Source organism: Cucumis melo, chromosome 2, assembly GCF_025177605.1.
Source record: "Cucumis melo cultivar AY chromosome 2, USDA_Cmelo_AY_1.0, whole genome shotgun sequence".
In the NCBI taxonomy this organism is placed as follows: Eukaryota; Viridiplantae; Streptophyta; class Magnoliopsida; order Cucurbitales; family Cucurbitaceae; genus Cucumis; species Cucumis melo.
In genome coordinates, this window is record NC_066858.1 from 8,665,789 (window position 1) to 8,681,217 (window position 15,429).

A 15,429-nucleotide genomic window follows, 5' to 3' on the forward strand; every position below is an offset into this window, starting at 1 on the left:
CAATGCACACAATAATACCTAAAATTCCAGCATACACTTCCAACACTTACATATAGTCACATATCAATAAACACAACTATATTCAATACTATAAGTCCAACTACTCCAAATCCTCCAATATATACACTTATATATAATCACACATATCAAACAACACATCCTACCATCCATGGCAAACCAATAGTAAACACCTACATTGCATAAGATCCAACACTAAAATACAAGCACACTTTTCCACACTTCCATATAGAACTACAACAAATACACATCATCCAACACTTACATATAATCACATATCAATAAACACAACTATATTCAACACTATAAGTCCAACTACTCCAAATCCTCCAATATATACACTTATATATAATCACACATATCAAACAACACATCCTACCATCCATGGCAAACCAATAGTAAACACCTAAAATGCATAAGATCCAACACTAAAATACAAGCACACTTTTCCACACTTCCATATAGAACTACAACAAATACACATCATCCAACACTTACATATTATAAACACAACTATATTCAACACTATAAGTCCAACTACTCCAAATCCTCCAATATATACATAATCACACATATCAAACAACACATCCTACCATCCATGGCAAACCAATAGTAAACACCTAAAATGCATAAGATCCAACACTAAAATACAAGCACACTTTTCCACACTTCCATATAGAACTACAACAAATACACATCATCCAACACTTACATATTATAAACACAACTATATTCAACACTATAAGTCCAACTACTCCAAATCCTCCAATATATACATAATCACACATATCAAACAACACATCCTACCATCCATGGCAAACCAATAGTAAACACCTACAATGCATAAGATCCAACACTAAAATACAAGCACACTAACGCCATTAATGATAATATATAAGATCGTGATTTATAAACAAAATAGAAGGTTCCTTCACTAACTAAAGTATAGGTACAAACTATCTAACAAACAACAATTAGTACGGGACCACCTGCCCTTCAAAAAACTATAGGACTGCCGTCCCCTACAAAAACTTAACTCGACCAACTACTAACCTAACTACAAAAATCAACTACTAACCTAACTACAAAAATCAACTACTAACCTAACTACAAAAAGCAACTACTTACACAAATCTGCTAACAAAAGCTGCCCATTCAGTTCGAATCTCATCAATCTCCTCTTGGCTATATGCATTTTTGGTATTGAACTACACACAAAGAGAAAGATATGGAAAGTATGAATTTGGATCACAAATTGTAATATGTAAAAAGTTAAAGTAGAAACTTACAAGGTTAGTAATAGAAGTACTAGAATTATGCACTATCTCATGTATGTACTTTTGCACGTAGTACCCGCACCCTACAGAATCCAATTGACGAGGGCACTGCATGTATATCAATTGAATACAAATTAATCTTATGTTTCATAAAAAGTAATAACCTGTAAATGCAAATTACCTTTACAGGTCTCCATTTTGGAGTTGATCGATAGCGTTGTAGATCGTGTTTCGCTTGCCATGTCTTCAACCCTCTAAATATTTTTAAACATTAGAAGACAAGAAAGTTAAATAAGAAGTAATAAAGTAAATACACTTACACATTTATGATTCCATGAATGTCTTCATTGACTTTACTCCGAAGAGAGTCCAAAACATAAACGCAATTTTCACGAAGATCGATAACATGCAACATCCAATGAAAACTATAATAAACAACATCTTCAATGTGAGTACACATTTAAGCTCAATGGAAATATATTAATGTGTTTCTCTTCTTTATTTACCCAGTATTATATGGAATTAGCACTTTCTGTTCCAAGTTAACTGCTTCTAGCTGGTTGGCTAAATTTCTGGATCGAAGATCACGATCTTTGATATGTGACGATATTTTTGATTGGTCAATGACAAAAAAATTCTTTGCACAGTCACATTTATCCCAAAGACATCTAAGTAAAAGCAACCATAGTTAAAATATCAACAAACTAACTACAAAAGTGGTATTGGAGATAAAGATGAGTATAAGTTGTCTACTTACGTAATATACGCTAGTATACACATATAGCCGATTTCAACCATGCCGCAGTAATGCAACAAATCTTCACGAGCTAAATAAACAAATTTGTCACTTCCAAATATTAGCTCGTTCATTGGGATGCGAATCATGTCTACATCCTCCATGTTGTTCATGGCATGTCTATTTAAAAGCTTAATAATCCCGTTAACGTCAGTATAATTTGAAGGGTATACGACATCCTTCCTAGTTGAATGCTCCTATCACAACCAAGGTTCTAAATTCAAAATACATATACAAATAAAATCAAAACTTAAATAGTAAAAAAAAGATACACACTTGTTTGTCATTGATCGTAGAAACAAGCCGACGAGGCCATTCTATAATGTTACCCAATGCTTGATTTAAAGTCTCTATCTTTCCCTTCACTGGATTGGGTATAGTCAAATTTTCTCCCGTAACCACGTCTACTAGAACTTTAACATTGGGACATCCAATGTTATCCTCAACTATCGTGGCTACTGCAACAATATTATTAATGGATCCTATAGACAATTGGCATGGTGTTCCCTTTACAAATATTAAAAGCATAGTTAAGAACAATTGATCCTATATAGTTAAAAAACTAAAAGTGACAACAAAGTCAATTACCTCCACTCCTTTGTTGGTAGGTGTGTCCTCATCGGCATCAAGATCTATATTAATACTTCCAATGGATGACCTCGAGTGATTACTTCTCTTCTTGTCACTTTTGCACCTCGAGTCATCCTCACACATTTTCTCCTTCCCTTTTACTGTCTTGAAATATTGTGATTGAGAGACGAAAGCACCCACGCCTCTTACACGTCCACCGTGCTCCTTGGAACCCAATGCGTCAGTCAAGATGTCCTCATTTTTATTTGTTGCAACTAATTCATCCTATAAAACAATACAAGTATAAAACAATTCATCATCAGTTACGTTAACAAAAGATTATATATTGTAATCATAAGTATACTTACAATCCGAGAGGCGCAATCTCGAGTAGCATCATCAAAATAATCATTATTTTTTCCTTTCCGTGCTTCTTTCCAAAGAGTTGATCGATAGGAAACATCATGCGTTATTTTCTACAACAAAAGATACATATTTAATTAACAACAACATATTAAGATAAATTCTTCAATTTAATTAGAAATACTCACTAGTTCATCGGCAAGATTAGCATATCCCTTACGTGACATGTGGTGATTGTATACGCATTTCGACCTTCTTTCCCTTTGAATACGACTATAATCCTGTACAACGTATTAGTTTGTAGGTAGATATCAAAACAATTCTAATTCCATTGAAAATTTAAACTTATTTACCTCCCATTCTTCACTTAGTCTAGCATCCACAAACGATTCCCAATCTTCTTGATTTATATGAGAATAGATTTTGGGAGGAAACTGCAAGAGTGATGGTTGATCCTTAGACGGAAGTATATACTTCTGAGTTAACGTCGTCTTGAACGTTCGAAACTTTCTTGATGCAGACATAAGTATAGAATGTTTAGCATTGGGTTGTAAATCAAACGACATCTACACAAAAAAAAAAAAAGCTTAGTTAAACTTAGAGTGTAAAGCAAACTACATTATATGAAAAACATAACAATAGAACTCATACCGATATACAATCATATATTTTATCTTTTAGCTCATTCGGAACTTCTTTCCAAGAGTTGTATGTGATAGGAATCTGTTGTCGAACGCACACACCAATGTAACTTTGCATTTTCTTAGACGTGGCTCCAACAGGTTGTCCGTGTTCATTAAATTGAATGGGCAACTTTTGTCCAGAATTTCTCACTAAGGCCAACTCAGACATAGTAGTTGGCCCACGTGGAACAAATGATTTCTTTCTTACTTCTGGAAGCATTTCTCTTTCATCCTCACTGCTATCCTCCATCTATGAATCTGCAAAAAATGGAAATACATTAATAAGCAAAGTCAACATACATAAGCATAACAATTATGTTATGAACTTAAACAAAGCAAAGTAATGACATACCATAAATATAGCAGTTATATTACGAACTTTAAACATAAATACATTATAAAGATACCATAAGCATATCAATTATATTACGAACTCTAAAATTAAATACATTATAAAGCAAAGTAATGACATACCCTTCTCTACCCATCTACCCTCACAATCATGTCTAATATAAGTTGAATTTGTATCATCAGTCTCATTAGGTGTATCAACATTGGGCATCCTTTTAATGGTTTCGTAACCACACTCTTGAAGCATATCTCCTATTTCATCTTCAAAGAAATCTTCTTCAATAGTTCTTTGTGGAGATGTTAAAACCACCGACCATTCAGGATTTGCAGAATCTTGGACATAGAATACTTGTTTTGCTTGAGTGGCTAAAATAAATGAGTCTGATTTATGTCCAATACGTTTGAGATCAACGATGGTAAACCCAAGCTCGTCCACTTTGACTCCACTTCTATTGTCAACCCAATCACACTTAAATAAAATAAAAGATAATTCTGGAGCCAATTCTAATTCTTGTGCACCATTGACAATAGATTTTATTTGAAAAAGAATAAAGAAAAAGAAAAGAAAATAATATAATTTTATATTATTACAAATTTTCTTTAAATAGGGCCTCGCGATGTGTGTGGAACTATTCATCTTCCCCTTCCAACAAACCCTAAGTTCACCTCCAACAAAACCCTAGCCGCCTCTGTCGCCGCTCACCTCCGCCTCACCGTCCATTTTTATCTCCTCCTTTTCTTTGTCAATCATCATTTTTCGTTGTCAACAACCGCAAGCCATCTATCTGATCCGTGTAAGCCGTTCGTCCTAAGTCGCATTAGTCGTCCGTCTCCGTCTCACCGTCACAAGCATCGCTGCACCGTTGACGAGTCATTCGTTCAGTCATTGCTCCATCGTTCGAAAACCACCACGAGTGTCACTGCACATTGCTTAGGTCATCGGTCATGCTACCCGTTCTCCACTTCGTTCTGTCGCCGCCTAAGAGCTGTCATTCATCGTCGATCGGTGTATCTCGTCCAATTCGACCGTCGTTCAAAGAGCTATCGTCCACCCAATTCGTCATCGAGGCTTGCAACGTCCGAGCTATTCTTCGTGTCGAGCCATCTGCCAGTTGTACACTAGCTGCCTTCGAGCTAGTCCTTCCTTCAGCCGAGCCTAGCCGTGAGCACAACTGTTGAGCCTCGCGCGAACTCCAATCTGCACAGCCTGCATCGGAGCCACTTTCAACATCAGCTTGAGCTGCACCCAAGCTGATCTCTATCTTCCAAGTCGAGATGCCTAGCCAGTTCCCCCTTTGGCCAAGCCATTTTGAGCCGCCAAGCTTATTTTATACCCTTTTTTACCTATTTTTTATTTTAATTGGGAGTTGGTGCTATGGATTTTTCTTAAATTAAGGTTGAATTGGATCAGACCTCGACTTTGGGGCTTCATTGTTTGGAAAATTTTGGTTATTGCTGTTAGAACTTGATTAAGATAATCTCCATGTAAGAGATTCTCCTACTTGACATTTGAACTAAAGTAAGAGCTTGCATGTAATTTTCCATTATGCATTGATGTAGCTAAGATGCATAATGAGTTTATGTTTATGATGACTGAAAGTTATAATTGAGTTATATTGATGACGATAATTGATGATATGATGTTAATGCATAAAATATTAATCCTATGATTTAGAATGCTATCATTAATATTCATGTCATACTTATGATGTTATATTATGCTACATGCTATGGATAAGGTGTACTGTTAGCAATATCTTTTAGAGTCGTACCCACATGGATGTCCCTCAAGATCACCACCTTTCTATGACTGTATAGTCCGACAGGATCACCAGTCTACTATGAGATGATATGTATATGAGTGGTCCGACGGGATCGCTCATAGCCCGATTGTCCTAGTGTTTCTTTCAAGTTCACTAAAGACCAGTTTTGTCCTAGGTGTTCATTGTGTTCAGCGAAGACCAATTTTGTCCTAGGTGTTTCTTTGGGTTCACCAAAGACCAGAGATGTTCCTACGGGATCACAGATTGCATGTGTTCGGGAACGTGCCAGTTTAGGAGTACCATTTTACAGGACTCTAATATAAAGTTAACAAACACCTAGCGGGACTAGTAGTAGGTCCCTTACTGAGTATATTTTTATATTCACTCTTTAATGTTTAATTTTTCAGACAGGGATAGAGGCAAGTGCAGAGGAAAGTTGGCGAATGACAAGAAGTGACCGTGGCGTGCCATAGGGAAACACTTTTGCTTCCGCCTTATGTTATCAGTTTTGATTTTAGTATTTATGTACTTTTATTTTTACTCCTTTAAAATTAGATAGGACCCGAGCTAGGATTTTATTTTAGATTTATTTCTACTTACATTTGTTTATTTATGGTTTTAATGAGTAATTGAGGTTTTGATTATGAACATTTGTTTGATTTTCCATTTTTATTTAAGAAGTTTTATTTTCCTTAAGAAGTAATGATCTCAGCTTAGTATAAAGAGTTAGGTCGTTACAACTTAAGTAATAAAATTTTGAGTTTGGTTACTTCTGATTGTGTTAAGTGTTTATATCGCCTAAAGTACGTTTTCTAAGTTAAGTTAAAAGACCCAAGCATAAGCTCAAAGTTTTGGCGTTTAACTCAACAAAATGCTCAAGGTCATACTACCTCTTGCAGGTGCATTCAAGGCGGGGTGTGACAATAACTCACTAAAGATTCAGATCGAGTTACATGGTTCTTTAATAAAAAATTCATATCTTTCAGTCTGCAATGTTTTAATAAAAGAATAAGTATTTTGCAGATCGATCTTTTACAATTTCATTGTATAGGATACTCTCAATTGTATGTCTTAACATGAACATTTTAGATCAAATCATTTGTAATACTTAAAACACTAGTAACAAGTATAAAGTGGGTCGTATTTACAATGTTACTAGGATATGACACCCAACCTGAATAATTCATATATTACATACACCCTTTACATTATTATTTGAAATATGATCCACTGTATACCAACTATACATATTGTTTCAAGTTTTTTGGAATAACCTTTGATTTTTTTCGTAATAGATAACTAATTATTAAATATAAATAATAAAATATTATATAAAAAAAACTAACTATGAGACTTTAGGGCATAAATTCCAACAATATAAAAATTATGAATTAAAACAACAGCACTAGATAGTGAGTAGTTGGTTGTAAGAGTTTTTTTTTTTTTTTTTTTTGTAAGATTTTCATAGCTAAAACATATGTGTAACGATCGAGTTTAGAACAGAGGGACATGAATGAATCTATATCACATCTAATTGAGGGAGATCTTGAAGACATTAAAGTAAGGTTAAGGAAGACTTAAAAGATTTGAAAGTTACTACTTATACCAATAAGGTGCACCTTCCTTTTGGGTTTCTTAATTATAGGAACTTCAAAGTTAAGCGTGCTTAGCTTTGAACAATTCCATGTTGGATGACCTTCTAAGAATTTTTCTAAGATGCATATGAGTAAGGACATATGACACAGCTAGGTCGCTAGGAACTTAGAGAAATGTCGGGGCTGTCAGGTGTTGAATTCGAGTTTCGAATCTTGGTCCGAGTCCTGTGTCTCAAGTGTTATAATATGTGAGACTTGTAGTACTTTACTAACAGGCAAAATTATTGTTGTTCAAGGATGACCTACTCTTGAAACTCTATTGGAATATAATGTTTCAATGTCAATAAAGTTCGATAACTGCTTCCACTCTAATATGTGAGCGAGTAGATGTATGAGGTTCAACATAAAAAGCCAGTGCAACTTATACATAGTGAGCTTTATATATTTTAAGTACTTTAATTTTGTGGACCTTGATAATGTACAAATTGACCCCAAGTGCAAGGTACGTAAATGATCTATGTTCGTAAAAGTATCATTAAAGTTTTTAGTCAATTTGTGGATATAGATATAATGAAATGCTTATGAGAGAACACCATTCTAATGGCCCTTTTTTAATTGCATGTCTATTAAACAAGAGAACCACCTCACAAAACTTGCTCGATTACACTTTTAAGTTGTTGAAAAAATCTCAACTAAGATGCATTTGTTTCTGCACTAGAGATTTCCCAAAATCGAACCAAATATATTTGGTTGTTTTCATGGTTGCAAACAAAAATTTATCATTGTACTTGTCTCTCAAGTGAGATCCATCCATAATTAATATGAGCCCACAATTCCAAAAACTTAATGAAACTACCTAATGCAATGAATATTTGCTTGAAATACTTATATTCTTTTAGTTCAATTGAAAATGTTGAATTAGGATTTTAAATTTGTAGGGCTTCACCAAACATGGTAACGATTTGGAAAATTCTTCTACTAGTGTCTTTAACTCGAAAAAATGCTTCATCTTTTGCCCTCTATGCCTGGTCTTAGCTTAATTAAACTAACATCAATATCTATCTTATACTTTTTACGGTGGCTTTTGGTATTTAAGAACAACTAACGTCTTCATAAATCGACTTTATTATATGATTGAGAACCCAACTAAAAGTTCATCTATGATGGTTAGTAAATATTTCACTCTTACATGTTTGGAGATTAGCATACTTGTAAATCTTAAATTTAACAACACTCCTACTCTCAATTTGCATTCTTCGACAAGACATCTAACTTTGCATAGTCTTTTGCTCACATTTTTTGTCCTAAATTGAAAGTCAAGCTAATTTCTAAAAGTGATAACCTCATTTTTAAGTCATGTTTAGCTAGATATATGTCACAAACTTCTAGATCTTAAAAAAGAAAAAAAAAAGATAGAGTAAATTGACATAACAAGAAAATTGTTTAGTTACTAAAGATTAGGACAACATATGGAACATTACATGGAATTTTAAAGGTTTGTACACAATGATTAGGGATTAGGTATAATCTATTGTAGGTGGTTCTTTTGCCCGATATGCATCATCATCTATGTCTTCACCATCAATGTGTACATCTACTTCATCTTCATCACTGCTTACATATATGTTTATCTAGGAGTTCAAGATACATCTTTCACATCATCTTCAATGTTATGCATCACCAAATCATTAGACAATAAAGTAAGTTTGTAGTAATCTGAAGAAGACTAACTTGTTTCATGTGTCGGCCAAACTAAACGATTTTGGAAGATATAGTTGGAGAGCATGCATTAGATCTAATAGAATTATTTTTATATATATATCAAGACTAATATCAATCCAACTCACACTACAAGAAATCGAGGCTTTTCCCACGCATAAAAAAATCATCGGAGAAAAAAACGTCTGGAGAAGAGGCCTACCCCAACATCGTCAAGGATAGGTTGGGAACATGAATCCTTCCCAACGTGTTGTTAACGATGTTGGAGAAAGCTAGATCATCTCTGATGCCTAAAACTTACACATCGGGAAAGGTGGTACACTTAAATAATGGTTTCATTTTCCCTGACTTAAAATAGAAAAACGTGAGGACTAGCTTCAGTACTACCAACGTCGATCTATATGGTGCCATAAGAAATGAAATTATTATTTGATTGCTTCAGCATTTTCGACATCCTGCACGAGAACATCAACATAATAGAAACCAATCCTAACGTGATCACCCACAACATCGAAGGAAAGGAAACAATTATAATATATCTCGTTTCCCCCGACACTTTTTGCATGACATCGAGAACCTGAATAAGTATTTTCGATGACATTGGTAATGACATTGTGAATAAGGGTTTTCCCAACATCTTCGTAATGCGTTGAGCGTAGCCCTATAAAAACACCCTTTCAGTTTTGTAAATCACAGAACCAAAAGAGAAAAAAGAAAAAAGAGATTAAGGAAGACCGATAAGAAGAGAAGAGAAGTCCATCGTCCTCGTCGTTGTTCCCTTGTCACCTTTCGTCGTCGCCTGCTGTCGCCACTCCTAATTTTGGTAAGTTCTGGTAAGTTTTAGTTTTGGTTTAGTTTTGAGTTAGTTATTTTTAGTTTTGGTTTGTACTTAGGTTTAGGATTTAGATTTAGATTTAGATTTAGGTTTTAAATTAGTTTTAGGATTTAGTTTTTGAATTAGTTTTAGGTTTTAATATTGAATTTGAATTTGAATCTGAATCGTTTTAGGATTTAAGAATTAATTTTAGATTGAAAATGAGATAGTGATTGAATTTGAGATTGTGATTGAATTTGAATTTGATATATTAATTGAATTTGTAGGGGTAGTATTGAAAATATTTGGGGGAGGGGGTTGTATTGAATTTGAGGAAAGAGGCGTAATGATTTCAATATTTAAGGGGTAGGGGTTGTAATTGTTTTAAAATTTATGTAATTTGTGGTTGAAATTTGTTTTGGCAATCTTGTAGTTACGGCAGCCTTTAGTTCAAACTTAGTTGTTGTTTATTTCTTAATAGTTTTATTTATTGGAACTGCTAGATAGCTTGTAAAGATTGGAGTAATTTGTGGTTGATTTCTTATGACTATCCTGCAGTTATGGTAGCCTCTTTAGTGCAAACATAGTTTTGAATTTGTTAGTAGTTTTGGAGGTTCGAAGTGTTAGATAGCTTGTAAAGTATGTTGGAAGGGGTAGATAGGTTGTAAAGATTGAAGTTGTTTGTGGTTAGTTTGTTTTGGTTATCCTGCAGTTATGGTAGCTTCTGTAGTTTAAACTTAGTTTTAGTGAAAATTTTAGGAGATTGGTCATAGCTTATGCATGGGAGTAAGTTTAGGGTTTGAGATGAGGAATATACGACTAATCAAACTTATTTATGTTTTAAATCTTTAACAATAGAAAAGGGTTGGATGAAACTTTAGAATAAGTTATCGACTAAGTATAGAGAGGGAGTGACCCAACTCTTAAAGGTTGCCAAGTTTCACGTTGATGATTACGAATGAATAAAGTGTCCATGAAAGAAATGTATGAACTCAAATTGGGACTCATTAAAGGGTGTGGAGCGACATCTATTTTACAATTGGAATATCCCCCTCATTTACATAATGGGTGTATCATGGAGAGCCAGTGAACTTGCATAGAGTTATAAAAAGCTTTCATGAAGGAAATAGTAGTACCCCTTTTTATGAAGGAAATAGTAGTACCCTTTTTTATGAAGGAACTAGTAGTAACCATTTTCATGAAGAAGATGAAATGTTCGGTATGCTTAATGATACAAGCTCCGATTGAACATGAAGAGGAAACGGAGAAAGGTTTGGAGAATGAGATGTCATTTCATATTGGTAGATATAGAACAAGAGACAACAAATATATTTTAGGACATATGAATGAAGCACATAGTGAGCTATACCCTGGTTGTTTAGAAATTTCCTCTCTAAATTTTTTGGTTAAGTTGATGCACGTCAAGGTTTTCAACAGTTGAAGTAACAAATGCTTTGACATTTTATTAGAACTATTAAAACATGCATTTTTAATGTATGGTACTATTATCCCTAGTTTATTCTACGAAGCCAAACGAAAATTGCGTGACTTGGACCTAGGATACGAGACTATTCATGCATGTAAGTACGACTGTGTATTATCTAGAAGGAGTTTGGCGATTTGCAACATTGTCTAACTTGTGGTGAGTCTCCGTATAAGGTTAGTCCTAACAGAGGAAAAAAATTATGTATAAGGTATTGCGCCACTTTCCGTTGATATCGAGATTACAACGCTTGTTTGTATCTCAAGAAGGCTCCTCTGACATGTGATAAACGAGTTGAAACAATGGATGTGTTGAGACACTCAGCTGATGCAGAAGAATGAAAACATTTTGATTGTAGATTTCTTGATTTTGCTTCAGATTCACGAAACGTTCGTTTGGAGTTAGCTTTATATGGGTTTAATTTGTTTGGTCATATAAGTACCTCGTACAGTATCTAGCTTGTGGTGTTAATTCCTTACAATTTGCCACGTTGAAAATGCATGAAATAATCAAACTTCTTCATGTCAGTGCTCATACCCAATCCAAGATCTTTAGGTAGGGAAATTGATATTTACCTCCAACCATTGATTGAGAAACTGAAAGAGTTATAGAAATTTGGTGTGCATACGTATGAGTCTCTTACCGATCAATTCTTTTAGTTGTATACAACCTTGTTGTGGACGATTAATGACTTTTCGGCATATATGGTAACTTATCCTAATGGAATACGAAAGGGAATCAGGAATGTCCCATATGCATGGGAGATAGATCATCATTCGGGATAAGAGAAAAAATATATTTGAAAGGACATTGAGGCTAACTTCCAAAGAACCACATTTGGCGTAAAAGTAAGCTACACGATGGAAAGGTAGAACGTAGGACTCCTCTAGTGGTAATGAATGGGCATGAAATCTTAGAACAACAAAATTTATTGAAGTTTCCAGTTATGAGTAAACATCATTCATTAAAAGATAAGAAAAGAAAGAGAGCTCTCAATTGGACTAAGAGAAGTATCTTCTTCGAACTTCCTTATTGGTCGAGACTACTATTACATCACAAACTTGGTGTAATGCATATTGAAAAGAATATTTGTGACAACTTGGTTGGAATGTTATTGAATATTGAAGAAAAAACCAAGGATACCACGAATGCTCGGTTGGACCTACAAGATTTGAAAATAAGATAGGATTTACACTTGATAGAAGTCGGTAACAAATCAATGAAGCCACATACGAGTTACACATTCCGTTTTGCAAGTACCTGAAATTAGTTAAGTTCCCTAATTGATTCATTTCTAATATTTCATGATGTGTGAATGACAGAGATGAGAAAATATCAAGTCTCAAAACACACGAATGTCATGTTTTGCTACATCGACTTCTTTCTATTGGTGTTCGAGCATACTTACCGAAAAATGTGTACGCCTATCTTACTGAACTGTGTAGTTTTTTCCTTGACTTATGCGCAAGAACAATAAGAGTAAGTGATTTGGATTGATTGCAAGCAGATATCATTAATCATACTTTGCAAATTGGAAAGAATATTTCCACCTGTCTTCTCAAGTAATGGTGCACTTTGCCGTTCACCTACCATATGAAATCAAAGTTGTTGGTTCGGCTTCTTACAATTTGATGTATTCCATTGAAAGAAGTCTATGCACATTAAAATAGTTAGTTTGGAACAAAGCCCGCCTTGAGGGGTCTATTGCAGAAGTAAATCTGATGAATGAATCAGGGACTTTTTGTTTGAGGTACCTAAGTGGGATTGAGACTCGATTCACTAAAGATGAACGAAATGATGATAGCATTCTAGATGATGAGGTGATTGGTGAGTTTGAAGTCTTCCTATAGAAAGTATGACCATTAGAGGTTATACATTGTTCTTACACAAACTTATAATTATCAACTTTAAGAGTCATTTAAGGTTGATACGTCGGCAAGTTCAAAGCGCTTTTAAATTGTAGAAAAGACATCAACGAGCATTTTCTGAATGGTTCAGAAATCAGGAATACAACATACATGAATTTGATAACGATCAAACACTAACTTATTTTAGAATTTTGTATATAATCAGTTACACATGGATTTCAGGTTATAGAAATGCGTAAAAGAGAAAATATTTCTCATGATTTCTTCTCACTTGCAATGGGACATTCACTTGACGTTCGTCTTACAATGGATGCATTATTGATGGGATGAGATTTCACATGGTAGAGCGTGATTCCTGATGCACAACACAAAACAATAGAGTCATGAAATCGATGAAAGTAGTGGCAATTGAAGTGGCGAAAACAACTTCTATGGTGTTTTAGATGAAGTGTTGGACGTTCAATATCTGATGGAACAACGTGCTTGGCTATTTAAGTATAGGCGGTTTAACATCGACAGCAACAAAAGCCATAAGACGTACGTAGAATTAGGGTATAAATCAATCAACACGTCCTATTTTTTGTTCGCCAAGGAACCAGTCATTCTCGCAATGCAGACACATCAAGTATTTTATCTATAGGACCCAAAAAATGGTACCAATTGGAAAGTTGTTCAAGTGGTCCAGAATATACTGAATATACTAGAAGTCGTTGTCAGACATCATATGGATGAACACATTGAAGATGATACTCTGTACAGACCTGACATTGATCATGCAGTGGTTAAAAAATTGGTTGTGCATCATGTTGTTGATGACTTCATAGACGATGATGATGAACCATTGTCACATCACAACGATTCAAGTGATGACAAATAATAACAACGAATCACGTATGCACATATTTCATTATTTTATATATTCAGTTTAAGGTTCTCGTATTTGGTTAATTAATTTTGGTTTTTATGACCACAGGTACTATGCCATCATTCTCAAGCAGTTTCGAGGAGACATATTCTCAAGTTTGACGACGAGTTTAATAACGTAGGAGGATCATTCTCAGTGGGCAACACTTTATATTAGTCTTGATGATAATTACGAACACATAGAGTAGTTTTGTTTCTGATAGTATTTTGTTTTCTTTAGCAGATGGTCCTTAACCCTCTCCGACTCCTAAGAGACGTCAATAGTACCGAAACTTGAAGTTAAAGAGGTACGTTCAGAAGCATGGTAAGATTCCAATTACCATACCTCAGGAGCGGAGAAGTCAATATCTCTACATATTGTCCAGTTCAGCAACATCATTGGTGTATGTGAGAGATACATTTCCAGTTTGCTGCCTTAAGTGGGCTGATGTTCCACTAAAATACATTGAGATGGTCAATGACGCTCTTTAGGTAACTTCATTAATTAATTTGTTTTTATTTTAAACATACATAAGTGTAAACCAAGTAAATGTGTGGGGTTCTTTGCTTTGTACCTCTATTTTGTGCTTGATTTCAATGATCAAGCACTTACTAGATTTGTTGAGCATCAAATGCTCACATCTTTCAAGGAGTCAAGGGAGACTGTCATAGACATTTCAAAAAGTACAGAGATCCTGAACAGACACGTGCCATCCTACCGCCCAGATTGGTGGGACGTCTGAAAGATTAGCACTTCTTGTGCGATCACTATTTGAGTCGAGCATTTCATGTGAGATTTACATATTGCAATGTTACATTACTTCACATTTAATTTTTTGTATGCATATATAACTTTAGAAAATGTTTTCATGTAGGAGGAATCAAGGACAAACAAGGCTGCTAGACAAAAGCAGCTTTAAAACCATAGTAGCGGGTCCAAGTCGTTTCTACAACGACAGCACAAGCTTGCTGGAGAACGAGATTACCAAGTCGATCGTGTGGAATCTTTTAAGGAAACACATGCTCGGAGTAGCCAATTCGTTTCGCAAGCAGCCGTGGATGTGCATGTAAGTTTATGCGTTATGTTTTTTTTATTTTGTACTTTTATTTATGACTTCATAACTTAATTCAAAAATTTGTTGTAAAATCAAATGTTGGAACTCTAATCCCAGCCCCTCCTAAAGGGATTTCAACCACTCTCTGGAGATGAGATATGCGAGACCGTT

General features: G+C 34.7%; 1 long non-coding RNA gene across 1 annotated transcript; it reads right to left on the minus strand.

The window, feature by feature from the left end:
• Positions 1-1,049: 1,049 nt before the first annotated feature.
• LOC127148211 (uncharacterized) lies at positions 1,050-1,636 on the minus strand. Its single transcript, XR_007819027.1, has 3 exons — positions 1,477-1,636; positions 1,308-1,403; positions 1,050-1,226 (listed from the first exon to the last, which is right to left on the minus strand). It is a non-coding gene; the product is annotated as an uncharacterized LOC127148211 (long non-coding RNA).
• Positions 1,637-15,429: the final 13,793 nt, after the last annotated feature.